General features: G+C 36.4%; 1 protein-coding gene across 4 annotated transcripts in view; it reads right to left on the reverse strand.

Annotated features, from left to right (window-relative positions):
- The window catches only part of MAP2 (microtubule associated protein 2), a 280,964-nt gene that overhangs the window by 152,640 nt on the left and 100,545 nt on the right, over positions 1-27,779 (reverse strand). For all 4 annotated transcript variants that reach the window (XM_058186178.1, XM_058186203.1, XM_058186195.1 and 1 more), the window contains exon 4: positions 25,068-25,136. The gene's annotated coding sequence lies outside the window, so the exon portion shown is untranslated. The remainder of the gene's footprint in view (positions 1-25,067; positions 25,137-27,779) is intronic.

Raw genomic sequence — 27,779 nt, forward strand, 5'->3', positions numbered from 1 at the left:
CGCAATTGCTTTTAAGTTGGTCACATAAGTCGTTGATATAGAACAAGAAAAAAATGGGACCTAAAACACTGCCTTGCGGAACACCACTGTTAAAGATGCAGGATTAGACAGCAAATTTCCTATTTTGAGATTTTTTTAGTGAAGAAGTTGACTCTCTACTAAAGAAGTATTTTCTTCCTCTTTATCAGTTGATTATTTTTTATCTGCACATAGACCAACAAATAACAAAGAAAATCACAATTAATTAGGATAAAAAAGGAAAAAATAATTGTTCTAAAAGGTAAGCTGTACACATTGTAAAATAGCATTTACCTGTAGTCAAAGAAGTAAAAAAAAAAGATCATGTATTGCCTAGCACAAAGGAGACTTCCCTCTCTCTTTAATTGGGGGAACATAATAATAGAGTGAAGGAAAGCACATATTCAGAAAAATATATTCTTGCACTGGTATCAGTCTGATTTTCATTGTTAACCAATCAATGGCAGGGATACCATTACACAGCCACTATTATCTCATGGTATTGTGTTCAGGAAAAAGAGTGATTAAAGGCTCAGCCTCATATCCCTCTAACTGCAGCACAAATGTGCTCAGTTTTTATGTGATAAGTTATCATAATGCTTCATTTATTTTATGTATCAAATTTCAATCCCACCAATCATACATGCATGCCTCTGGCTTTATCTCATCCCTAGGACACAGCTATGACAGTGTAAGGTAGCCTTTTGCTATTCTGATTTAAAGTAATCCTTTCCTTATTCTTCTAACCATGACATGGTCTGGTCAGGCACGAGAGCTTCCCACTTTAATAGCAATAAAGTTATATACCCCTCCATAGTGCTTTCCAGCCCTCTCCAAGAGGTTTACAGAGTCAGCATATTGCCCCCAACTCTCTGGGTCCTCATTTTAACCACCTTGGAAGGATGGAAGGCTGAGTCAACTTTGAGCTGGTCAGGATCAAACCCCTGCAATATTATACTGTGCCACGAGGGCTCTTTAATCTGCTGAGGGCTGCCCGCCCCCTCCAGTTTTTGCCACTGTCTTGACAGCCTGTAGGAGAGACCAGACACCTGCCAACAGAGAAGGATCTGCCCATATAATGCTTGACTGGCACTTCCTGAAGCTCTTGTCAGGTACTCATGTACATGGGTTAGCACTCTTTTAAAAGATTGCTAGACTTGATTTTTAAACTTTTAGAGTTTAAACATTTCAGAGAGTGATATACTTGCACAGAAGTTTGATTGAACACAAGAAAGAGAGACAGGTCAGCAGGTCTGAATCAGTGGTGGGTTTCAAAAAATTTTACTACTGGTTCTGTGGGTGTGGCTTGGTGGGTGTGGCATGGCATGGCTTGGTGGGCATGGCAGGGGAAGGATACTGTAAAATCTCCATTCCGTCCCCAATCCAGGGGAAGGTTACTGCAAAATCCCCATTTCCTCCCCATCAGCTGGGACTTGGGAGGCAGAGAATAGATGGGGGTGGGTCCAGTCAGAATTTTTACTACCGGTTCTGCAAACTACTCAAAATTTCTGCTACCAGTTCTCCAGAACTGGTCAGAACCTGCTGAAACCCACCTTTGGTCTGAACTGATATGATCTATCTTTGCTATAGGACTATTATATGGCACCACCAAAGCAGCACGTTTAGGATTACTGTTTGATCCTGCATTTTCAGCATTTAAGAGTTAGCTTACAGTATTAGACTGTAAATATTTCAAATTATCGTGTAACTGTGTTGCTTGTGTGTGATGGAGCACCCACAACTTCTGAAGGCAACCTATTCCACTAGTTGATTGGTCTCCCCCTTAGGAAATTTCTCCTTAGTCCTAGATTGCTTCTCTCTTTGGTTAGTTTCTATCCATTGTTTCTTGTCGTGCCTTTTGGACTACCTCATTTTTTAGGAGCCCCTCAAATTTCCTGACGGAACAATTAATCACTGGAACAACTTGTCTCCAGAAGTTGTAAATGCTCCAACACTGGAAGTTTTTAAGAAGAGATTGGATAACCATTTGTCTGAAATTGTGTAGGGTTTATTGCCGAAGCAGGAGGTTGAACTAAAATACCTACAAGGTCCCTTTCAACTCTGTTATTCTATTCTAAATATTGGAACTATTTTATTGTGCCTTGGACTAAGGAGAAATTTCCTAAGGGTGAGACCAATCAAGTTGGCCATGCCCACCCAGTCACATGACCACCCAGCCAGTCATTAGGCCAGAGAACCGGTTGCAGGGTCCACTCCCTCAGAGTCACCCAATTGTCTTCCACATCTAAGGAGGAATTAGAACTGGGCTTTCCCCACTCCTAGTTCAGTGCCTTACCACTCCACCATGCTGGCTCTCAATTTTATGATACCATTGCTTAATTTGGGGCCAATCTGAACTCAAACATGCAAGTTTGGTTACATAATGGTTCCATAAAATTATCTACTGTATATAATCTCTGGTCAGATAGAAGAAATATATTCATGGAGAGACAGAGATATAAACGTCTTTGTTCCATAAATAAACTGCTTATAGTTGCATCATTGTTCTTAATCACTGCTAGCCACCTTGAGTACCTGCTTGAATAGAAAGTCAGGACGTAAATAGAATAATGCACATGCACACACAAATAAAGTGATTACTTCATCTCAAAAATACATCCAAAAATGGAAGTGGGCAAAATTTTAGCCCTATAGAATAGAATAGAATAGAATAGAATAGAATAGAATAGAATAGAATAGAATAGAATAGAATAGAATTCTTTATTGGCCAAGTATGACTGGACACACAAGAAGTTTGTCTTGGTGCATACGCTCTTGGTATACATAAAAAAAAAGATGCATTCATCAAGAATCATAAGGTACAACACTTAATGATAATCATAGGGAAACAGTCAATATAAATCTTAAGGATACCAACAACAAGGTTACAGCCATACAGTCATATGCTCTTTGTGTACATAAAAGGGAAAAAAATAAAAAAATACATTCATCAAGAATCATAACATACAACAGTTAGTGATAGTCATACGTTACTAATAAGCAATCAAATCATACTAGGAAACAAACAGAACAATATAAATCATAAAAATACAAACAACATGGTTATAGTCATAAATGGGAGGAGATGGATGAGAGGAACAATGAGAAAATTAATAGTAATGCAGATTTAGTAACTAGTTTGACAGTGTTGAGGGAATTATTTGTTTAGCAGAGTGATGGCGTTCGGGAAAATGCCATCACTGTGTCTACTTGTTCTGGTGTGCATTGCTCTATAGCATCATTTTGAGAGTAGGAGTTGAAACAGATTATGTCCAGGATGCGAGGGGTCTTTAAAAAATTTCACAGCCCTTTTTTTGACTCATGCAGTATACAGGTCCTCAATGGAAGGCAGGTTGGTAGCAATTGTTTTTTCTGCAGTTCCAATTATCCTCGGAAGTCTGTGTCTGTCTTGTTGGATTGCAGAACCAAACCAGACATTTACAGAGGTGCAGATGACAGACTCAATAATTCCTCTGTAGAAGTATATCAGCAGCTCCTTGGGCAGTTTGAGCTTTCTGAGTTGGGGCAGAAAGAATATTCTTTGTTGTGTTTTTTTGATGACGTTTGATGTTGGGTGTCCATTTTAGGTCATGAGACATGGTAGAACCTAGAAATTTGAAGGTCTCTACTGTTGATACTGTGTTGTCTAGTATTGTAAGAAGTGGTAGTATGGGAGGGTTTCTCCTAAAGTCTACCACCATTTCTACGGTTTTGAGTGTGTTCAGTTCCAGATTGTTCCAGTCGGACCACGAGGCTAGTTGTTCAACCTCCGATCTTTATGCAGATTCATCATTGTCTCGATTGAGACCACTCGCTGTTGTGTCATCTGCGAACTTCAGTAGTTTAACAGATGGATCGTTAGAGATGCAGTCATTGGTATACAGAGAGAAAAGAAGTGGGGAGAGCACACAGCCCTGGTGGGGGGCTGTGCTAATTGTACAGGTATATGATGTGATTCTGCTTAGCTTCACCTGTTGCTTCCTGTTTACACACTGCTTACAAGTGTGTTCAGGTACCTATAGCTGGTTTAGCTTAGTTAGAAGAGTGTCTGGAATGATGGTATTGAATGCTGAACTAAAGTCTACAAAGAGGACCCTTGTGTAGGTCTTTGGAGATTTAAGATGTTGTAGGATGTAGTTCAGAGCCATATTAACAGCATCATCTGTTGATCTATTTGCTCGGTATGCAAATTGCAAGGGGTCTAACAGCTGATCCGTGATGGTTTTTAAGTGGGACAGCACTAGCCTTTCAAAGGTTTTCATGATTACAGATGTTAGAGCAACTGGTCTGTAGTCATTCAGTTCCTTGACGGTGGGCTTCTTCGGCATTGGGATGATAGTAGAGCATTTGAAGCAAGAAGGAACATAGCACATCTCTAGTGATTTATTGAAGATACGGGTGAAGTTGGGGGCCAATTGGTCAGCACAGACTTTTAAGCAAGAAGGAGTTATCTTGTCTGGGCCTGGAGCTTTTCCTGGCTTTTGTCTGTGAAATAGGTCTTGCACTTCCTTTTCTGTGATCACTAGGGGTTGTGAACCCAATGGGATGGGGTCAGTTGTAGGAGGCTTGGCTGTTGTTAAGTGTGTCTGAGATGGGGGTTGTGGAGATAGGTGGCTGTAGTTTCCTTTCAAACCTGCAGTAAAACACGTTCAGCAATCTTTCATCTGCCGGATTGTTGATTTCCTTCAGCCTGGGAAGGAGATTTGCCATAACTGGTGATATTTTTAAGTTTTCCACATGTTTGCTGATTCATTTGTTGAGAACTGATTCTTTAGCTTTTCAGAGTAGCTTCTTTTTGCTGCTCTGATCTCCCTTGTTAATACATTTCTGGCCTGATTGTACAGCATTTTATCACCTTTTCTGTAGGCTTCCTCTTTGGAATGACGTAGCTGCTTAAGTTTAGCTGTGAACCAAGATTCGTTGTTACTGTATATTCGCAAGTTCCTGGTCAGTATATAAAGGTCTTTACAGAAGTTGACATATGATGTTACAATATCTGTGAGTTCATCTAAGTCTGCAGAGGTACTTTCGAAAACATTCCAATCAGTGCAGTCAAGGCAGGCCTATAGCTTTAACTTTGCCTCCTCAGTCCAGGTCTTCACTGATTTAATTGTTGGTTTTGTGGTTTTAAGTCTTTGCCTGTAAGCAGGTACAAGGTGAATCATGCAATGATCAGAATGTTCCACAGCTGCTTGTGGTAAGGACCGATTAAGCATCTTTTAGTGTTGTGTAGCAATGGTCTAAAGTATTCTTGCCTCTAGTGGGACAATTGACATGGTGAAAGTAGCTCTTTCCTTAAGTTTGCTTTGTTTAGATCTCCCATAATAATGGCCAGTGAATCAAGGTACTTGGCTTCAGCCTCCATAATCTGGTCAGCTAGAGTTTGTAATGCTTTGTTTACACAGGCTTGTAGGGGGACATAAACAGCAATTAGTAGAATTGAGGAGAACTTGCATGGACAGTAAAATGGTTTACAGTTGATAAGTAAAGACTCTAAGTTTTCATCACAGAATTTATATATTATAGTTATATCCTGAGACCAGCTGTTGCTGATATATAAGCATAAGCCTCCTCCCTTCTTTTTACCTGTGATTCTGCAATTCTGTCTGCTCTATATATCTGAAACCCTGGAATTTGCATGCTGTTGTCATCAATATCATCATGTAACCAGGTTTCAATAAAGCATAAGGCAGCTGCGCTGTGAAAATCAGAGTTGCATCTGTTTAAAAGGAGATGGATATTTTCATCCATCTTGTTAGTAAGTGAAAGTAAATTTGTCAGGAAGATGGAAAGCAGAGCAGTTCTATTTCCCCTATTCCTTACCTTGTTTAAAATTCCCGCCCTTTTACCTCATCTCTATTTCCTCTGGTTTTTTTTCTTGGTGATCCATAGCTCCAGGGAAATTGCTTCTTCCTGTGTTAGAATCTCCTCCGCGTTTGTAAGGACGCGGGGTGGGGGGGTGAGATCACAGAAAGCTGCTCCTTAAAGAAACATTGCTTAATTCTTAGCAGGTGGTCTCATGAGTAAGAAATCTGTAGTGATTTGCAGAGAATAATTAAAAAATAAAATAAAATAAAATAAAATAAAATAAAGAAAAAATAATTGAGACTACCAGGCATCCCTGTATTTGCTCTGGCAGACAAACACCACTTCCATGTGTTAGTCTGCAACCTTTGTCTTATATACAACTTCAATATTAACAGATGTTTGAATTGTTCATCATTGTCTCAGTACTGATCACAACTGTTGCCCCAGGAGGTAAAAATAACCAAGACAAAAACTGACCTCAACATCATTTTTGGTACTCTCTTATCACCACTGCAATTATAAGCCAAATGTAATTTTCCAAGTGTAACTGTTTTTATTGTGTGAATAAAATGCATCAATAGGAAAGTAACATATCCATGTTTTACAGCAGTATTCCTCAATCTTAGCCATGCCTGCTGTAAATTTGGGGAGTTCAAGTCCACACCTCTTAAAGTTGCTGAGGTTAAGAGAAAAGCTTTACAATGGTCCAAAGTATATTCTAGTGAACAAGTTTTCAGCAAGACAGATTGATTTCTCTTTAAAAACTGGTTCAAGCCAGTTCAAATCTCTTTCTTAAAGGTAGAATTTATAATCTCACATATTTTTGTCTTTGCAGCTCTGAAATCTATGAATAATGGCAGGGCCTTGATGTTGATGGAAGAAGCCAGAAGATACTTGAAGGATGATATAGGCATTTGTCCCCTGCCTCATATACAAGGAATCAAGCACAAAAAGAAAGAAATCAGGAACGGTAGAGTTGGAAAAGTACTTTGGACATACCAAAACCTAGGACCTTATCCAAGTAGATACAGTCCATTTGGACACATAGATGCATGAATACAGTACAGCAGGCTAGGGCGGACTAAAACAATAATGAGGCAAAAATTGAAGTAGTCTATGAATGATGAATAAAAATATAAAGAATCAGCCATGAATTTTCATGACTTAAACAGCCTAAGAAGAGCTAGACTTCTTCCTTTTAAACTGTAACAATATTCAATGACAAGTCTTATAAAAATCAGTTGGTCAAAATCCAGGTGGTCAACTCCTTTAGGTTATAAAGTAAGAGGCAAAGAGCAGAGTAAGTTGTGCATGTGTGTAGCTGTCATGGACAGAAGGAATAATTTTAGAGGAGCAGGAGGAAGTGATGCAACCAGGACAATAAAAGAAATCTGAGTCCTGCACATGATTGTAATCTGAGAAAACATTTCAGACAAGTTATTACAAAAATAAAGAGAGAAAGAGGAGAAACACATTCAGACTTGCAATAAACTTATAATAAAAATAAAAATAAAAAAGTTAAGTTTGCTAGGAAGCCTTGCTGACTACTGGAGAGACCAAATTGGCCTACAAGAAAGACCAAATGAAAAAGAGAACGGAGGCATGAAAAGATAAAGCACAACATGGCCAGTACATTAAAAAAATAGCAGGGAAAGCAGATAATAACAAGACCTGGCAATGGATAAGAGCGGGAAAGTTAAAGAAAGAGACTTTAACAGGGATTAATTCTGGCTGCACAAGATCAAGCTTTAAGGACAAATGTATACAAAGCCAGAATTGAGAAGAAAGCAACAGACAGTAAGTGCCGCCTATGCAAAGAAGCTGAAGAAACAATGGACCACCTGGTAAGCTGCTGCATGAGGATTGCACAAACTGACTACAAGTAGCAGCATGACAAAGTAGCAACAATGGTGCATTGGAAGATCTGCAAGAAATATCATTTACCTGTAAACAAGAACTAGTTGGACCATAAAATAGAAAAAGTCATAGAAAATGAAGTAGCTAAATTACTCTGGCACTTCAGAATTCAGACAGACAGGCACCTGCCACATAACACCCCAGACTTAACAGTTGTCGATAAAAAGACAAAAAAGTCTGGATAGTGGATGTGGCAGTGCCTGGAGACAGCAGAATAGAAGAGAAAGAACTGGAGAAGATAACAAAATACAAAGACCTACAAACAGAAATAGAACGACTATGGCAACTAGTCAAGCAAGGATAATAGGCAACTTGGGTGCAGTCCCAAAACAACTGGAGCACCACTTGAACACTATAGGCATTGACAAATTTGCCATCAGTTAATTGCAGTAAGCGGCTTTACTTGGAACTGCTTCCATCTTGCCATGATATCTGTAACACCGTCAAATATCCAGATTTGCCTATCCCAGGTCCTTGGTAAGGACTCGATAGGTAGACAATTTCACTACTAATTTAGATAAGCTCTTTGGTTATATTACCAGGGATAACATGTTGGTCAATGATGTATGCTTCTAATTAGTGGAGCTGGAATTGAGAAATGCACTAACAAAATAATTGTATTCAAGCCATCACTTAATAAATCTATGCTATTGTTGCTGTTGTACATTATTGCTTTCTGTGCTGATTGACACCACTTAGGATAAAGATCCTGAGAGGAATGAAAATAAGGTCTCTCAAGAAGTCTGTAGGCCTAAGAGTCCAGAGTGAGCAAAAACCTGGATTTTAAGATAGTCAGATGTTTTGTATTATAAGGAATTAAATGTTTAGAAAAAAGTAAATCATATATTTAAACATCAGGAGAGCCAGTTTGGTCTAGTGTTTAAAGCACCAGGCTAGAAACCAGGAGACTGTGAACTGTAGTTCTGCCTTAGGCATGAAAGCCAGCTGAGTGACTATTAACCAATCTGTCAACCCATGACACAGCTCAGGTGACAAGCCAGTCAGTGAATTCCCATCGCAACCAATGAATCAACTCTCTGGTTGATCTCAAAAAAGCAGATTCTGCACTTGCTCTAAAACAATTAGAAGAAAAGAAGCATATCTAAATGTGAACTTTGCTGAACAAGGTACAAACATTTTTAACCATCAAGTAAATGTTTTTTAGTCTTGGACAGTATGCATTCACCATTTCAGTTATATTCCAGTCTAGCATGATACAAGGACTTATATTTGATAAAACAATACACAAATATCGCTGTAGGACCATGTTTGAGCTTTCACTGTAAATGCATTTGTTTGAAGCTTCCTCAGTCCAAAATAATCCCTGCCTATAAATAACTCTTTGGGGACAATTTGTTTTCTACAAATTTGTTTTCCATATGTATATTACAGAGGTTTTTATATATAGGACTACTGGTAGATAGTCATGTGGATTCCTAACTAACCTGAAGTAGCACAGCCAAGATGCAGATTTATAAGCTCATCTGGAACACAGCCCATGAAACAAAGAATGTTATATAGAACTACTGAAATAGAAGTAAATAGAAGGAATTTTAGTTTTTTACTTCTCTGCTTGATGTCTCCAAGACAAATTAAATGGGATAAAGTCTCAAGGCCAGATACTTGCCATCTTAGAAACTAGACTTATTAAAAGGACAGAATAGTTTCAGCAGCAACCCAAATGAATTTGGCATCTGCATTTAATTGCTTTCTCTCATAAAAGAGAATGGTTGTGGTTAATTTCTAATCAGACCATAATTTGGAGGAGAGCATTGCTCTGTACACAAAGGACCACAGTGTATTACATATTCATCCTGCTTTCTGTCATTTCCTATCAAAGCCAGGCTTGATGGGGAGGCCATAAAGAAAAGAACTGAGCCATGTCTTGAACACCAACTACTTTAGTTGCTAAGTAGGACCAGCACATGTTACAAAGTACATGTAAACCGTGTGGGAGGGTTAAGGTATTGAAAGGTATACCCCAAATTCCTTGCTAAATTCCTCGATCAAAATCCATCCTTCATCAGATTCATCAGAAGAGGCAGATGTACAGAGCAAAAGGTGCAGCCTTTGGTGCCTGGCTGTCAGTGCAGCAATGGTGGGTTTCAAATTTTTTTACTGCCGGTTGTGTGGGTGTGGCTTGGTGGGCATGGCAGGGGAAGGATACTGTAAAATCTCCATTCCCTCCCCACTCCAGGGCGAAGGATATTGCAAAATCCCCATTTCCTCCCGATCAGCTGGGACTTGAGAGGCAGAGAATAGATGGGGGCGAGGCCAATCAGAATTTTTACTACCGGTTCTCCGAACCACTCAAAATTTCCACTACCGGTTCTCCAGAACTGGTCAGAACCTGATGAAACCCACCTCTGCAGTGCAGTATGTCTTGCGGTCATCTTTTCCTTCAACCCTGTAGGTGATTTACTGAACACTTGCCGCTCCTTTAGTAACCTTGTTTTGAAACCTGTTATTATCTCTGCACCACCTGCATGTCAAAAATCCAGATGTACATCTCAAATGCTCTGGGGCATGAAACACCGTATAGTAATTAGCAATAATATGAGCAGCCTGAGTTTAAAAGGCTGTATTACCTAGTACATTATCTATGCTCAAAAACAATTCTTGCTGAGCTCACTGAGAATGTAGGTAGAGGAATGCAGTTTTACACAGTATACATACATAGTCACACTGTCTCTCTTCCAAACTCTGCATGCGTAGAATTGGAATAGATAAATTTGGGTAATGACAACCAAGAGGAAATGGACAACACAGTTCTATTACTGGCATGTTTTAATGAGATGAGATTTTTGCATGATTTACTAGTGGGGAAAGATTATTTTTTTAATGAAAACAATTACAAAACATTTGTGAATTTCTTTATATATTCAACAAGCAGTTCAAATCTTACTCTGGCAAGACAAAACCTGCCATTAATATCTTGCATTTCAAACAGAAGATGAACTTAGTAGTAGAAGCTTTCTGTTCTTACTGTCATTTACAGCCTAAAGCTTCTTTCTGAAAGCCAAGATTATCCAAAAGCTCCTATGGGATGTTGTAAAGTGGCATAATTCAATGCTACACTAAGAAAATTAAAAAGATGTGGGTAGAGATAAATGTTCTTCTACAAATATTTTAATATAAAGGCGTGGCCAGGGACTACTTTTCTATCCCAGTTTCCTGACTAATAATAGGAATAGTGCATTACTTGTCAAATTTGCATGATCCAGCTAAATAAGCTTATCTACCCTGAATATTTAATAAAGCTCGAAGGTATATTGGACAGTAACAATTGACTTCAAATATGTACAGACTCATTATAATTCACAGCTCATCTCTGTTTTAGCAACTAGAAGACATAATTTAATGCTGCAAAAACAAACTGTTTCATTTTTTTTATGCAATAACCACTGTTACATTCTAAATGCCGAACTTTATTTTTGTCTAGGTGTCTAGGAAGAGGACGAGCACATTTATCTTTTTTTTCCCTGCAAGGTCAGCAGGTTTTTCTGAAATCTTCCATACTTATAATTGTCTGCTCTCCCCACCACCCCACCTAGAATCACATACTTTGTAATGTTCCAAATACTTCACTACTTAAAATGAAACAGTGTTTATGTTTAAAAATAGTGAGTTCTGTGGGATCTGCAATGAATGGCATGACATCATCATTTGCATTTGTTCTTGTTTTTCAAGAGCAGGGATTTGTTTGCTCTCTTTGCCAGCATTACTGCAAAAGCCTGGCTGATATCATCAAGATCAATAGAAAACACACCAGGTTGGATCTGTTTTAATGAATTTCTTTAGGAATCGTTGTTAAGCTTGTTCCTTGCAGATAAATCAGATTAAACTTTTGGAAAAGCAAGATAAATAACTGCTGCCAGGGAATAACTGATGAGAAATCTATTAACATTCCCCATTCATGCTTTCCAGCGTTTATGCTCCCTAACCTATCAACACATCACAAAAGAAATATTGCAGTACTTTTTATGGGAAAAAGCCTAGAACAAATGGGACATTTAGAAGAAATCTTAACTTTATTAACTAAACAATAATTATGTTATTCTTGAAATAACATATATTCTCAAATCAGCCATCTCCATTGCCATTCAATCAGATGTCTGGAAATTCTGATAGTTGCTCTTCTAATATTTCTTGAAGAGAAATATTTCAGATTGGGAATTGCTAGCTATTGTAAAGAAATCATGTTTGGATTTAAGAGCGCTACATCCTTCAGCCCAAGAAGTGCTTCTCTCTGCAAGTTCCTCCCAGACATTGTTGAACAAACTCTGGCTATTGGCATGATCAGGGTTCATAGAACAACAGCTTTTCCTTTTAGACTGCAACCAAAGGATTCATTGATGTAATATTTCCAAAAATCCCGATGACATTTTAGGGGGGAAAAACCCAAACCAATACTATAGGAGCATATTAAATGTATTATATATACAGTAACTTGATTTCTCCATTAAATTAATTTTATTTGTCATATTAAATTTAACAGTTGCATTAATTCATATAAGGAAAAATGTAATAGGTTGGATGGTTTTAGCACAAAATAGTGGGTAAAAGAACAAATTGGTTAGAATTTATACTGGTTATGGAAATCAATTAATATAGTTAAATAAACTTCAATAAATTGAATCCTATGTTCTTGTATTTCAATTTTTGAAATAGTACATTTTTAGCTCTCTTCACTGGGAGAGGTGATATTCAAAATTCCTGGGACAAAGGAAAAAGTTACGGATAAAATCTGCTTTAGGTTTCCCATACACACTCCTCATGTCAGCTGGAAGCTTAAAGAGGAAAAGAACATCTACAGCAGGCTCCAAACTGGCCAGAACTTTCCTGGATCAAGAGTTTTCAGGTATGATTCCAGCAAATGTTCTTACATGAAGAAAGAGGCACTTTGAATTCCTTAGATAATAAAATATTCCCATATTCGTGCTTTGTAAACAGTGGCCTGGACAGCATGGTTAGCAGCATGGGTATCTGCAGGAGGGAGAAGGGGGGGTGGGGAATGACAATATGGATGAGATGACCCAATCATGAGAATGCCACAACTTAAATATACTGTATAAGTTCTTAATTGCAGCATTAGCATGATTAGTTCATCTCATATGTTGTTGGTTAATTAGCGTCAGACATCAACCTTTAGTTATTGAACTACATTCAAGATTTTGCTTTTGACCTATAAAATCCTAAACTATTGGGAACTTTAGATTCCCAAGGGGCCTCCTTCCCTATTATACTTCATCAGTGACAGTCAATCAAGGACCTTCTGCATGTGTGAAGAGCCACAGGAAGCCACTTCAAGGTGACTTATGGCAGCTTTTCTCTACTGTGTCATTTTCAGCCTAGAATAGTCTTTCCTTGGACATATGTGGGGCTCCTGCTGTTTTAGACTTCTCTTGAACATCTTTCTTGTTCAGGTGTTCTCTCCAGTTACAGCATGATGAATAGTTCTGCTCTTGTCTTCCTTTATAGTATGTATGGTTCTTTGGACAGTTATGAACTAATGGATTCTACTGAGTATTTTATATACTAATTATGAATACTAATATAAATATATCACCTATCAAATAATCCTCCTAATTCTGGCCATCAAATAGATTTGTGCTTGATTTTCTTTCTTAACATATATGAGTCATTTTATTGTTTTAAAAGAAGCAAATTGATCCAGGAATAGAAATTAGACAACACTGAAAAATTCTCCTTTGGGACTTCCGGGGGCATCGTTGGGTGTTGAAGACGGTCTTTTCAGACCGCCAGCCCTGCAATCGCGTAGAGTCGTTCAGACAGCGCAAACCAGCTGTTTGACGGCTCAGAAACCTTTCCCTCAGGAGAAGAGGGAGAGTGAGCAATTGGGCAGAGGTAGAGCTCCCCTAAAAGCCCCAGGAATAATTCTGGGGCTCGAAGGGTGAGAGCTCCCTGGAAAGCCCGAAGAGCTCCGGATCCGGAACATCTCTGCATTTAAAGCAGAGCAAAACACCGTGACCACCTCTGCATCAAGATGAAGATTTAATTTGATTAAAGCAGACAGATCAATGACAGGAGCGCTGGCAATGGCAAATACCAGACCTTAACCCCGTTTTCAGACTGCAATTAAGAAGACCAAAGGAAATGGCGCCTGCATTAAAAAAGGGTGTGAAAGTGAAACTTAAGGAAGACCTTGTTAACATTGTTGCATTCTCAGTATCCTCTAAACTTGCCGGATTTTACATTTATATGAAGAGATTTTAAAGTGGAAAGTGGAAGGACTATAGGATTGATTTACCTAACCCAAATACAGAGTTTATGAAAAGATTTGAAGACTTACTGAATTTATTGAGCTTACTGTTGTAAAGTATAAAATTAAAGTGAGAAATGGCTTCTAAGCAAACAAAGCTTGGTGTTATTAAGGACGTTGGGGTTTTGCCAGTTCAAATGCAAAAGCTACAAGAAGTTTTGAAGGGATTTTTAAAAGATCTTTTAGAAGAAGCTCTAGACCCTCAAACCTCTGTTATAGATCAAAAAATTATGGAGCTTAAAGAGGAAATATCCCAAATAAAAGATACTATTATAAGGATATAAAGGAAGATGTGGTGGCAGTACTTCAAAGCTTGTTAGATTACACAGTTCAGTTGGATGGAAGAGTGGAAGAAATCAATCAAGCTAATGTGAATTTGGAAAATAAAATAGAGGAGGTCCAGACCAAGATGAAGAAGGCAGATGAAAAATTGATTTTGCTGCAATATAGATCATGGAGTTTGCCCTGAGAGTGAGAGGTCTTAAAGAAAATAAGCACGAGAATCTAAAAGATATCTTTGCATATGCTTTTGCACACATATTTGGAGAACAACCAGCAGATTTTGTAATTCAAATTGAAAAAGTTTATCGTGTTAATTCCTGGGTTGCCAAACAGAGACAGTTACCAAGAGATGTTGTTATCTATTTTACAACTAGGAGGATCAGGAATGAAATTTTACAAGCATCTAATAAAAATAAAATCCAAATACCAGGACAAGAGATATTAGTGTTCAAAGAAATTCCTCCTAAAATGTTAAGATCTAGAAAGGAGTTTTCTTTCTTGGTGGATGAACTTAGAAATCATCAGATGCAGTTTAGATGGGAGGTTCCAGCTGGACTAACAGTAAATTATAAAGGAGGAAAATATCGTCTTAGACTTCCGGGTGGCTCCACCTCTTCGCTGAGCCCTAATTAAAGGGGCTCCGCACTGAACATCGTAAGCCAGGAAAAGCCGGCTTTAATCTTTTTCCCTGGATGAAAGGGGGAAGATAAGAGAAATAGGAAATGTTGGTAGACCTCCCCAGAGGTTTTGTTTTAATTAAGCAGAGCCTCGAAGGGTCGACGGGTCCCATAAATATTCCTGCCATTCTCCGACTTCAGTGCGTGTCTGCAAAAGCAGGAAAAGAAGAAAGTGTCCATCTCTGCTACTTGTCTTATTTTTATGGATCTCTTTAAGCAGACGGAATGAATGCAAGCGGACAATTATTGGATTGCAAGTATTTTTGATTTCCTGACTTCTACCTTCTAAAAAAAGAGGAATTTTTTTTTCCTTTGTTTTAATTGACTCTTAAAGATGGCGCCTGAACGGGAGTGAAGTGACGAATGGAATTTTAAACAGTCTGTGCAACTAAGAAGATAAGAAATGTTATGTGTGGATTTTAATGAAGTGAACTGAGCTCTCCTATACTTAAAGGGGAAAAGAGAAGTTTCTAGACTTATATTTTGTGAATTTTAAAACTGAAATGGCTACTAAACCACCTAAGACTGGGGGCAGAAGGGGTTCTGAACTAGCTTTAGAAGATCTGATTAAAGAGCAAGGGAAAGTGTCTGAAGAAAGGTTTAAGGAGATTATGGATAATAATGAGAAAATAAGAGAAGAAATAAAAGAGAATAATAAAAAAATAAGAGAAGATATTTTGATGGCTTTTCAAGGTTTGGCAAAAAGATTGGAGGAAGTGGAGGAGGAGGTGCAAGAAATTGTTCAGTCAAATCAACAAATAGAAAATAGAATGGGGGGAATGCAAATCAAATTGGATAAAAATGAAGATCAAGTGGTGGTGATGCAGTATAGAATGATGGAAGGAGCTCTGAGAATTAGAGGTTTGAATGAGGAAAAAGGGGAAGATTTAAAAAAAAATTTATCAGAAGCTCTGGCTGAATTTATTGAACTTGATCCACAAGAGGTTGCTTATCAAATTGACAAAATTTATAGAGTTAATTCTTGGATTGCTAGGCAAAAGAAACTTCCTAGAGACATTGTGGTTTATTTTTTGAAAAGAACAGTGAGGAATCAAATTTTGCAAGTTGCTTTTCAGAAAAACTTGAAAATAGGGGAACAGGAGTTGAAGGTTTTGAAAGAGATTCCTCCCAAGATGTTAAGGGATAGAAAGGACTTTACATTTTTCACTCAAGAACTTAAGAAATACCAGATTCAATTTAGATGGGAGGTTCCAGTTGGCTTGACAGTGTATCATCAAGGAAGGAGACATCGTATTGACACAGTGCTTAAGGCCAAAGATTTTCTTTCTACAGTGTTGAAATTTGAAATAGAAATAATTTATTTATTTATTTATTTATTTATTTTGTCACAACATCATACAAAAAGATTATATAGTATATACACATATAAACATATATAGGAAGAAGAAAAGAAAAACAATAGGACAGGAACGGTAGGCACGTTTGTGCGCTTATGCACGCCCCTTATGGTCCTCTTAGGAATGGGGTGAGGTCAATAGTAGAAAGTTTTTGGTTAAAGCTGTTAGGATTATGGGAAGAGACCACAGAGTCAGGTAAAGTATTCCAAGCACTGATGATTCTGTTGCAGAAGTCGTATTTTCTGCAATCTAGATTAAAGCGGTTTACATTAAGTTTAAATCTATTGGTTGCCCTTGTATTATTGCAATTAAAGCTGAAGTAGTCTTTGACAGGAAGGACATTACAATAGATGATTCTGTGAGCTAAACTTAGGTCTTGTCGGCGTGAGTTCCAAGTTTTCTAAGCCTAGGATTTCAAGTCTGGTGGGATAAGGTATTTTGTTGTTTTCAGAGGAATGGAGAACTCTTCTTGTAAAATATTTCTGGACACGTTCAATTGTATTGATGTCAGAGATGTGGTGAGGGTTCCAAACAGGTGAGCTGTATTCTAGAATTGGTCTAGCAAATGTTTTATATGCTCTGGTTAGTAGTGTGGTGTTTTTGGAAAAGAAGCTGCGCAAAATTAGGTTTACAACTCTTAGAGCTTTTTTTGCTATGTAGTTGCAGTGGGCTTTGGCACTTAGATCATTTGACATGAAAACTCCAAGGTCTTTAACGGGATGGGGGTCGTCTGTAAGGTAATGTCCATCTAGTATGTACTTAGTTTTAGAGTTCTTTTTTCCTATATGTAAGACTGAGCATTTGCTGGTTGAAATTTGGAGCTGCCAATTTTTAGACCAAGCGGTTAGATGGTCAAGGTCGTTTTGAATGATAGAAGTGTTGTCTGTGGTGTTAAATAGTTTGACATCGTCAGCAAAGAGAACACAATTACTTGAGATATGGTCACAAAGATCATTAATGTATAGAATAAAGAGTGTTGGTCCAAGGACGCTGCCTTGAGGAACGCCACTCTTGACAGGAACAGGATTTGATAAAGCATTGCCAATTTTGACCACTTGTTGTCTGTTAGACAGAAAAGCAGATATCCATTTGTGGAGGGGTCCTGAGATGCCATAGGATGTTAGTTTAAGGAGAAGTTTATCGTGTACTACTGAGACCCAAATGGGTGTGGAAGCTGAGGTGATTCCAGTGATGTTACCATCAGAGGAACAACCACAAGAACAAAGACTGACGAGGGGAGCCCTTAAGCGTAAAGAAAAGGAGCAACAAACTCAAAGTAAAGTTCAGGACTCTGCTACAGAAGCGGTGGGAGGAGCACGGCCGAAGATACGGGAGGACGATCTTCAGTTGATTGCCCAAAGGCTTCAGCAGCCCAGTAATGGCAAATAAAATCTTGACTTGGAATGTCAATGGTTTGAACTCAGCTCAGAAGAGAAGAAAAATATTTCATTACTTGAAACAATTTAAAAATGATGTTATTTGCTTACAAGAAACGCATATTAAATTATCAGATCAAAAGTACCTAATAAACTCAAAGTTAGGTAAACATTTTGTTGCTTCAGCTTTGGAGAAAAAACATGGCATAGTGGTTTATTTGAGAAAAGATATACCAGCCAAGTTAATAGAGGCAGATATTCATGGAAGATATATTGCTATTGAACTTACAATAGAAACAAAAAGGACTCTCTTGCTTGGTATATATGCACCCAACCAGCAACAAGAAAAATTTTATAGAATGTTATATGATAAGTTGATTCTATGGGATTATAAATCGTGTATTATATTGGGAGATTGGAATGGAGTAATAGATACACGAAAGGACAAGAGAATTTCTTCCAAGAAGATACCTGCACATGCAAAGCTGCCTAAATCCTTTTTTGATATGATAGAAGATTTTGAGTTAAGAGATGTATGGAGACTGCGGAATTTGGAGGAAAGAGACTATACTTTTTTCTCTGATAGGCATCAATCCTTCTCACGTATTGATTTTATTTTAATTTCTAATGATTTGCTTTTTAGGGTGAAGAAAACTAAGATATTTCCAAGATGTTTGTCTGATCATAGTCCTGTTTGGATGGAATTGCAATATGGAAAAGAGGGTAGAAGAACTTGGAGATTAAATGAAAATTTGTTTAGATATCAGGATAATGTAAATCAATGTAAAAAGCAGATGAAAGAATTTTTTGATTATAATTTGAATAATGAAACATCGATAGAAATGGTTTGGGACTGCAGTAAAGCTTTTATGAGAGGTGTATTAATATATCTTAATAATAAACAGAGAAATAAGCAACAAAGACAGCGTAGGTATTTAGAAGAGGAAATTTATAAGAAACAGCAATTATTAATACATAATCCACATGATCAAAAACTTAAAGATGCAATAAAGTTACTACAGAATCAATTTAATATGATAATGGCTGATCAGGTGGCAACAAATATACAATATGCCAAACATAATACTTTTTGTAACGCAAATAGACCTGGTAGGTGACTTTAAGGAAAAGACAAAAACAACGTACTATAGAAAAAATAGAATACAAAGGTAAAGAGAGATACCAACAGGATAAAATTAAAAAAGCTTTTTTAGAATATTATACAAATTTATATCTTAAAGATAATATATTGAATAGGGATATTGATAAATATTTGAAGGAATATAAGGTTAAAAATTTAACTTTAGAACAAACGGATGAATTGAATCGGCCTATAACCTCGGAAGAAATTATTTTGGTAATTAAACAATTAAAAATGGGGAAAACTCCTGGTACGGATGGGCTTACAGTTAGTTATTATAGGAATTTACAGGATGAGATGTTAGGTCCACTTAAGGAATTATTTAATCAGATACAACTAGGAGGGGAATTCCCCTCATGGAGAACCTCTTTATTTCATTGATACCAATAGAGGAACAGGATTGTTCTAAACCTGAGAATTATAGGCCAATCTCACTTTTAAATAATGATTATAAGATTTTAGTTAAAATAATAGCTAATAGATTAATGTTGATTCTGCAGCGAAGAATTCATAATGATCAATCTGGATTTATAAAAGGGAGACAGATGAGGAATAATGTTAGGCAGATTGTTAATTTACTGGAGTACTTAGAAAAGAAAAATTTTATTCCAGCAGCATTTATTTTTCTCGATGCAGAGAAAGCTTTTGATCGATTGCATTGGGATTTTTTATTTAAATTAATAGAAAAGATGCAATTTGGAGATGGTTTTTTAAGAATAATTAGGGCAATTTATGGAGAGCAAACAGCACAGATTATAATCAATGGTAGCTTAACAGAACCTTTTAAGATTGCGAAAGGAACAAGACAGGGATGTCCTTTATCACCATTATTGTTTATTTTAACTCTAGAACCATTATTGGATAAAATACGAGAAATAAAGGAGATAGAGGAATTAGAGTTAGACAGTATGAATATAAGTTAAGAGCTTTTGCAGATGATTTGGTGATTACTTTAACAAACCCTATAAATTCTAGTAAATCTTTGTTGGAAATAATTGATCAATATGGGAATGTCTCAGGGTTTAAGGTAAATCAGAAAAGACAAAAGTGATAATAAAAATATGGCCAGACAACAGAAAGAAAAACTAGAGGAAGTAACAGGATTTGAAATTGTAAAGAAGGTTAAGTACTTAGGGTTTATATTACGTCATCAAATGTGAAATTGTATAAGAATAACTATGAGGTTTTATGGCAAAAGTTCAGAAGGAGTTGATTGTTTGGAAAAATTGCAATTATCTTTGCTGGGAGAATTGCTGCTATTAAAATGAATGTTTTACCTAGATTTTTATTCCTCTTTCAGATGATACCAATAATTAAGAAAGATAAGAATCTTGAGGAATGGCAGAAGGAATTAACAAATTTATATGGGAAGGTAAAAAGCTAGGGTTAAAATGAAAATAATTCAAGATTCTCGGAAAGGGAGGTTTAAAATGCCTAATTTTAAATTATATTATGAAGCAGCTGCTCTCTCTGCAATAAGTGATTGGTTTAATTTAACAGAGGACAGAATTTTGAATATAGAAGGTTATGATTTGTTATATGGATGGCATGCATATTTAATTTATGACAAAAAGTGGATAAGGCCTTTAAAAATCATGTGCTAAGAAATGCCCTTCATGTGTTTGGAAAAATACTCTTATAAACTAAATTATAAGGTTCCTATATGGGCAAGTCCTATACATACAGTAGAAAATATAAACATAGAACAGAATCAGGAAATGATTACATATAAAGATCTTTTGTATACTGAAAGAGGTAATTTGCAGTTAAAATCTCTGCAAGTATTAAGAGAGGAAGGGAAAAATTATACTTGGTTTCAATATGAGCAACTACGTGCTAGATGGAAGGGAGATCAGAAAATTGGTATAGAGCAGAACGAGGGAAATTTGGTAAAGCAAATTAGAAATCAGTCTCAGGAGCATATAAAGAGATTGTATAATGTGTTACTTGAAATAGATTCTGAAAGGGACTTGGTAAAGGACTGTATGATAAAGTGGGCACAAAATTTTCAGGAGCCAATATTATTGGAAACGTGGGAAAAAATTTGGGTTAGAAATGTTAAATTCACGAGGCACAGAATTTGAGGAAAATTTTATAAAATGTTTTATAGATGGCATCTAGATCCTAAAAAATTATCGTGTATGTATCCAGAAATGCAAGCAAAATGTTGGAGATGTAATTGTGATGACGCTACATATTTTCACATTTGGTGGACTTGTAAGGACATAAAGGCCTTTTGGATAAAAATTTGGTGGATTTTACAAAATGTTCTGAAAAAGAAGATAAAGTTCCTGCCGCAATTTTTCTTGTTGGGAATTATTACGGATTGTACAGTAATTGAGACTAAATTGATTTTAAATCTAATAACTGCAGCAAGATTACTAATAGGACAATATTGGAAGAAAAAAGAAGTACCAACAATACAAGAATGGATATTGAAAGTTGCCAATTTGGCTGAGATGGCGAAGATATCAGCCTTTTTGAAAGACAATACGCAAGAAAGATACTTAAAGGAATGGAAAAAATGGATTGACTATATTCAACGTAGATATCAGACTAAGAGTTATCAGACTGTTTTTGAATGATTATGATGTATTATTTTTGATTGCTTTTGGGGGAAGTTAGGAATTGATGATTGTAGGGGTATAATTAAGTTGGGACGAAAAAATTTTAGCATATGTTTGTTTTATTTTTAACTATACCTTTTGCTCGTTCCGGGAAGTCGGGGAGGGGTTGCGAAGGGGAGGGGAGGAGGGGGAAAGGGAAATGTTGTAAAACTTTTTGAATAAAAAAAAAAATATCGTCTTAATACAGTTTTTAAAGCAAGATATTTTTATACTAATGTATTAAAGGCTGGAAGTCCACCACTGCTAGAAGCTAAGATGGGAAGCGAAGTCAAGATTGGAAAAAAGCGGGAGAAGGAAGTAAAGCACATACAACTTAAACTTGAGATGGCAACTACTGAAGAAGAAACACTGGAAAAAGTAGGGAATGTAAATGAGCAAAGAATGATACAAATAGATACTAAATGAAAAGAACAAAGAGTAAAGCAGCAATATCAAGCGAAAAGAGTTTCTTTTTATGGGAAAGGGTAAATCATAACTGAAATTTTTGAATATACTTAAAAAATTACTGTGTATGTGTTTAAATCTTGAAGAAGAGTTTGTAGTAATGTTATTTGATTATATGTGGTGGGTCTGTTAGAAACTAAGTTAAAAATTGATTTTGGGAACATAAGGTTTTGATAAAAATAGAATAAGGAATGGAACTAGTTAAGCTCGGCAAACCAGATAAATATAAAAATTTAAGAATTTTTTTTTAATAAAATGTTTTGTAGATGGTATCTGGAATTTAAATGCAATGTTATTTAATTATATATGGTGGATTTCTTAAAAACTAAGTTATTTTGGATAAAAATTGATTTGGGGTTTTATAAGGTGTTGATAAAAATAGAATAAGAAATGGAATTAGTTAAGGATTATATGATAAAAGGGGAAAATTGGGTTAAATGTTAAATTTATATAAGTTAAGGTTTTAAGAGGAAAATTTTACAAAATGTTCTAGAGATGGTATCTAGATTCTAAAAATACTGGCGTGTACATATTTGAATTTACAATTTAAATGTTGGAGATTTGGTCGGGATGATACTATTTATATTTATATATGGTGGACACATAAATTTGGTGGATTATACAAAATATTTTGAAGAAGAATAATTATATTATATATTATATTATATATTAAGAAGACAACGTTTAAGGGTGTAAATTGATTTTAAATTAAATATTAGTAGCTAGACTATCGGCAGCACAATATTGGAAGATGGAATATTTGCTTATCATTGAAGACTGGGCGCTAAAAGTAGTGAATTCATTGGAGATAGCAGAAATTTCAGCGTACCAAAAAGACTATTCACAAGAAAGATATATATTGGAAAGGAGAAGATGGATCGACTATTTTTAAAACAAATATTGGATTAAGAACTATCAAATAGTCTATGAATGAATAGAATGTATTGTATATTTTCTTTTTTTTTCTTTTTTAGGGAAAAGGGGAGTTAAGGTTCTAGGGGAGGGATGGGAGTTTATGGATAGTTTGCGTATTCTAGCTTATGTTTGTTAGATATTATACCCTGTATTTTGCTCTGGGAAGTCGGGGGGGGGGTTGGGTGAAGAGGGGAGGGGGAGGGGGAAGGGGGAGGGCTGGAGGGAGGAGGAGGGGATGTATGGGTAAAAAAATTTGTAAAACTTTTTAATAAAAAAAATTCTCCTTTGGAATATTTCTCTTCTGCAATATAATAATTTATATTCAAACAATTTAAATATTAGTACAGTAACAATAACTGTAGAACGTAGCCTTATGTTTTTCAGTTATACATAATTAGAGTTATTGGTATTCAAATATCTATTAGTCCTCAATGAGCATATGAGACTGGCTCAGAATATGCAATTGATTCAATTATTTTTTCATTTTTCTTTTCATTTTATCCTACTTTTGTTACTGCGGTGGAATATAATGTAATAGTTTGCATCTCCTCCCAACCCCCCTCCATATCCAGTTTGAGTATATTCTTATTGGGCAGACATTTTTCAATCTTGACCACCATTATCCAAGAATAAATTCCATTAAAGAGAATGGATTATCTAAGCAAAATTACAATGGGTTATCTTCTAAATTTCCATAAGGTAGCTCATCTTGCCCTATTATTACATAAAAAGTTTGCTTCCCCTCGCTTCCAACATTTGTTTCTATATCTCTGTAACTACTTGCAGACGCAACTATTCTTTGTCCTCTTCCTTTGCCACTTGTCTCAGAGCAAGACATTGTTGCTTATATTAGTAATTGGAAGCTTGAGAAAATTGACTCTCTGCTCAATAGAGCTTCACCCAGACTTGCCCTTATAATATTCATGTGATCCCAGATCAGGTTTGAGAGCAACGAAGTGGGTGAACATATGTCAAATGGGCCCTCCTGGAAAGGACTCTGCCAGAGATCCTACATTCCCACTAAGACCAGGGACTAATAGTCTGTGATAGAATAGAAGGCAGCTTAATAAGTCTATATGCTTTGAAAGCTATGTACACAGTGGGTGATTGGGCTAAGTAGCAAAAACACTGAAAGGTAATACAAGAAGTAGAACTTAATATTGAAATCTACTTGCTTTTTATTTGTTTGTTTGTTTGTTTTCCGGAAGATGTAGCATGGTGCTTAGAATTCAGGATGGAATTAAAGAATACACAATATACACAAACTGAAAGCATGCATGCAGTTTGAATGCCATAACAGGCATGATCTACTGTAAATTTTAGTTTGCCTCGTAACAGAAAGCTACAGCTAACTTTGATACTCTAGCAATCATATCCAGGTGACATGTCTTCAATAAACAACAATAGTCCAGCCTAATGAACCCCCCCCCAAAAAAAACATTTGCAAAATGCTTTTGTTATAAAAATAATAAAAGCCATCCATGCTTTTTTCAATCTATCGTGCAAATGGTTGCGAAATGAATGAAATCTTGACGAATGTGTGTCCCCTGTGGATGCCCAGGAAAAAAAGTTCTGCAGCTTTCATACAAACATTTAAATATGAAACTTTATGGAATGACTTCAAGAATGAAATTTAACAAAAAGGAGGTAGGTGTTGTTCCTCATGTAACTGTATATTTATAAAACCAATATACAGCATTCAATGGCATGGATATTGACATCGTTCTGTTATAACCGGTCAAAGCAAATAAGATTTTTTTTCTTTTCTGGAAATTTTGCTTAACAGAATAAACTAAGATATGTAATATCTTATGTATTCATTTATATGAATCACCTTAATATTTAGGAAAAAATATTGTACCCTATCATTATTATTATTATTTTTTGGTGACTCGGAACATAAGCAAAAAAAAAAAAAAAAGAGGAATTTCATTCTATTCTATCTGGGTGGTTCTGATTAGTGATTTAGTGAAGCATGGTTTTCATTTCATCATAGTTCCAAGAACTGAAATAATTACATTTGTTATGATACCTGGAATGGCTTTTCAGAATGCAGCTATCACTAATGACTCTTAATGGCATTCCAGGACTATACCAGAACTTCCAAGAAAAGCATACAACTGCCCCACAGAAAGAATGAAAAATCAGGTGCAAAAAGTCACCTGCAAATGAAGCACCCATATCCCAGCATGAATGTGAACAGGTGAAAAGTATGACATACCTTACTGTTTGTCTGTGACCAAGTCAAACCCAAGGATGATGTCACGTTAGAAAGAAAAAGCTGGACAGCCTGCAAAAGAACACACCCCCAATTAAAATTGTTACCTTGAAAAGGTCTTTTCTTTTGTTCCACTTCTGAACACGCATCCTGTTTATTTAAACCAAAACAAAAAAATCCACAACAAAACAACAGTGATCCACAATGCCTGCAAAAATCGACCAAGCCCTTCCAAACATAAAACAGACTCCATGTAATAGAAATATGCATCCACTCCTCACTTTACAAAAAGAGTCTAAACCGATGGATGCTGTTTACAGCAGGAAGGGCTCCAGCAAAGCAGCATATTGCAGGTATTTCCAAAAGGATGCACACAAAGCTCATGGTGAAACAAAGGGAGTAAAAAAATTACCAGCTTCTGTGTTGAAATGCCACAAAGGCATATCCTTAAATAACTGCAGCTTAATTATTCTCCCAATGCATGCATTAACATCCGTGAGCTTGCAGTCTGTTTCCAGACAGACACAGTCTGCTGGCCACCAGCTTGTAGCTTCCGTATATATGTCGGGGAAAAAGAAAACCGCACATCAGATGAAGTCTCCACAGTGATGAAATGGAGAAGAGGCCGTATGGAAGACACAGACGAAGCTTGCTGGCCGCAGAAATTTCCAGAATGAAGGCGAGGCTGCCAGTTCAGCCATCATTCATTTACAAAAGGAGACTGCACTCGCCTCAGTGAAAGCAGGTCCTTGAAAGGGTCCTGAGTGCCTGATAGGCATTTTAATTGCACCAAACGGAAACATGAGCAGAGCGATCAGGCCCCAAATCTCAGGAAAGCCAGCAATTGGATTTCTTTTGCACATCAAATAAAAACTGCATACACAGACAACATGGCTTATGAAATGTAATTTTAGATGACCAAGTTTTAAATGTATTTTAATTTTACGGAGTGCACTGCTACTCTCATCTTTCCCTCTGTGAAAAGGTTTCTTTCCATTTTGCACCTTCCCGTTATTTTCCCCTCTTCGATTCAGAAAGAAAGAACACTAGTTATAACCAAAAATATATTGTATCAGATCATGTCTCACCAATGCTCTGATTGAGAGAAAAAAAATCACATACCTCTAGTAAAAGGTGCACTAGTTTACTATAATAAAGAGGAGCTCACTGTTTGTATAGATAGAAACACACTAAATTAGTTAAAAGAGCTCTGCCGGGGATTGTAAACACTAGCTGAAATATATTTTATTTTTTTATTTTTTTATGTATTTGTCACAACAGTATACGATACATAAGCATATATATAAGCATCAGTATGTAATAACTATACAAACGGGATACAATTAAAGGGAACAGTAGGACAGGAACGGTAGGCACGCTTGTGCTCTTATGCACGCCCCGTACAGACCTCTTAGGAATGGGGTGAGGTCAATAGTAGATAGTTTCTGGTTAAAGCTTTGGGGATTTTGGGAAGAGACCACAGTGTCTGGTAGTGCATTCCAGGCATTAACAACTCTGTTACTGAAGTCATATTTTCTGCAATCAAGATTGGAGCAGTTAACATTAAGCTTAAATCTATTGTGTGCTCGTGTATTGTTGCGATTGAAGCTGAAGTAGTCTTCAACAGGAAGGACATTGTAACAGATGATTCTATGAATTAAACTCAGGTCATGTTGAAGGCGATGGAGTTCTAAATTTTCTAAACCCAGGATTTTAAGTCTGGTGGCATAAGATATTTTGTTGTAATCAGAGGAGTGGAGAACTCTTCTTGTAAAATATTTCTGGACACACTCAATTGTATAAATGTCCAAAATGAGGTATGGGTTCCAGACAGGCGAGCTGTATTCAAGAATTGGTCTAGCAAATGTTTTATATGCTCTGGTTAGTAGTGTAGTGTTTCTGGAGAAGAAGCTACGCAGTTTAAGTTTACAACTCTTAAAGCCTTTTTTGCGATGTAGTTGCAGTGGGCTTTGGCACTTAGATCATTTGATATGAAAACTCCAAGGTCTTTAACGGGGTGGGGGTCATCTACAAGGTAAAGTCCATCGAGCTTGTATTTAGTATTCAGATTCTTTTTTCCAATGTGTAAGACAGAGCATTTGCTGGTTGAGATTTGGAGTTGCCAAATTTTTGATCATTCCGACACAAAGTCAAGGTCTTTTTGGAGGGTAGCTGTATTGTTGGTAGTGTTAAACAGTTTAACATCGTCGGTGAAGAGAACACAATTACTTATAATATGTATAAGTATAATATATTTATAATATCCTACACAAACACATTTTAAAAAGCATATTGTTGTATGACAATTCAGAATTAATATATATGAGCCATCCTACCAAATCACTGCAGGTTATGTACATATAAATATTAAGAATGAGCAAATATTTTCATTAGTTAAGACAAATTTGGGGAGCAGCAGATACTTCTCAACAAACTAGATATTCCTTTTTCTTTCAAAAATCACAACCATCTATTTTGAATGTTTACTTACAAATAGATCTCGCTGAAATTAATAGGATTAATTCCCAGGTAAGTATGCAACTGTGAGGCTAACAATCTACAATTGCAATTAACCTTCAAAACATAGAAGATAATCTGTCAAATTATTGGAAAATGTTTTGAAAAATATTTTCTCATAAGTCTCTTTTAGGCATACAGTATCTGGGCTTGTCACATTTCAGAAAGTTCAGAAAATGTAATGGGGACAACAAAGTC

Source organism: Ahaetulla prasina, chromosome 1 (genome assembly GCF_028640845.1).
Source record: "Ahaetulla prasina isolate Xishuangbanna chromosome 1, ASM2864084v1, whole genome shotgun sequence".
NCBI lineage: Eukaryota > Metazoa > Chordata > Lepidosauria > Squamata > Colubridae > Ahaetulla > Ahaetulla prasina.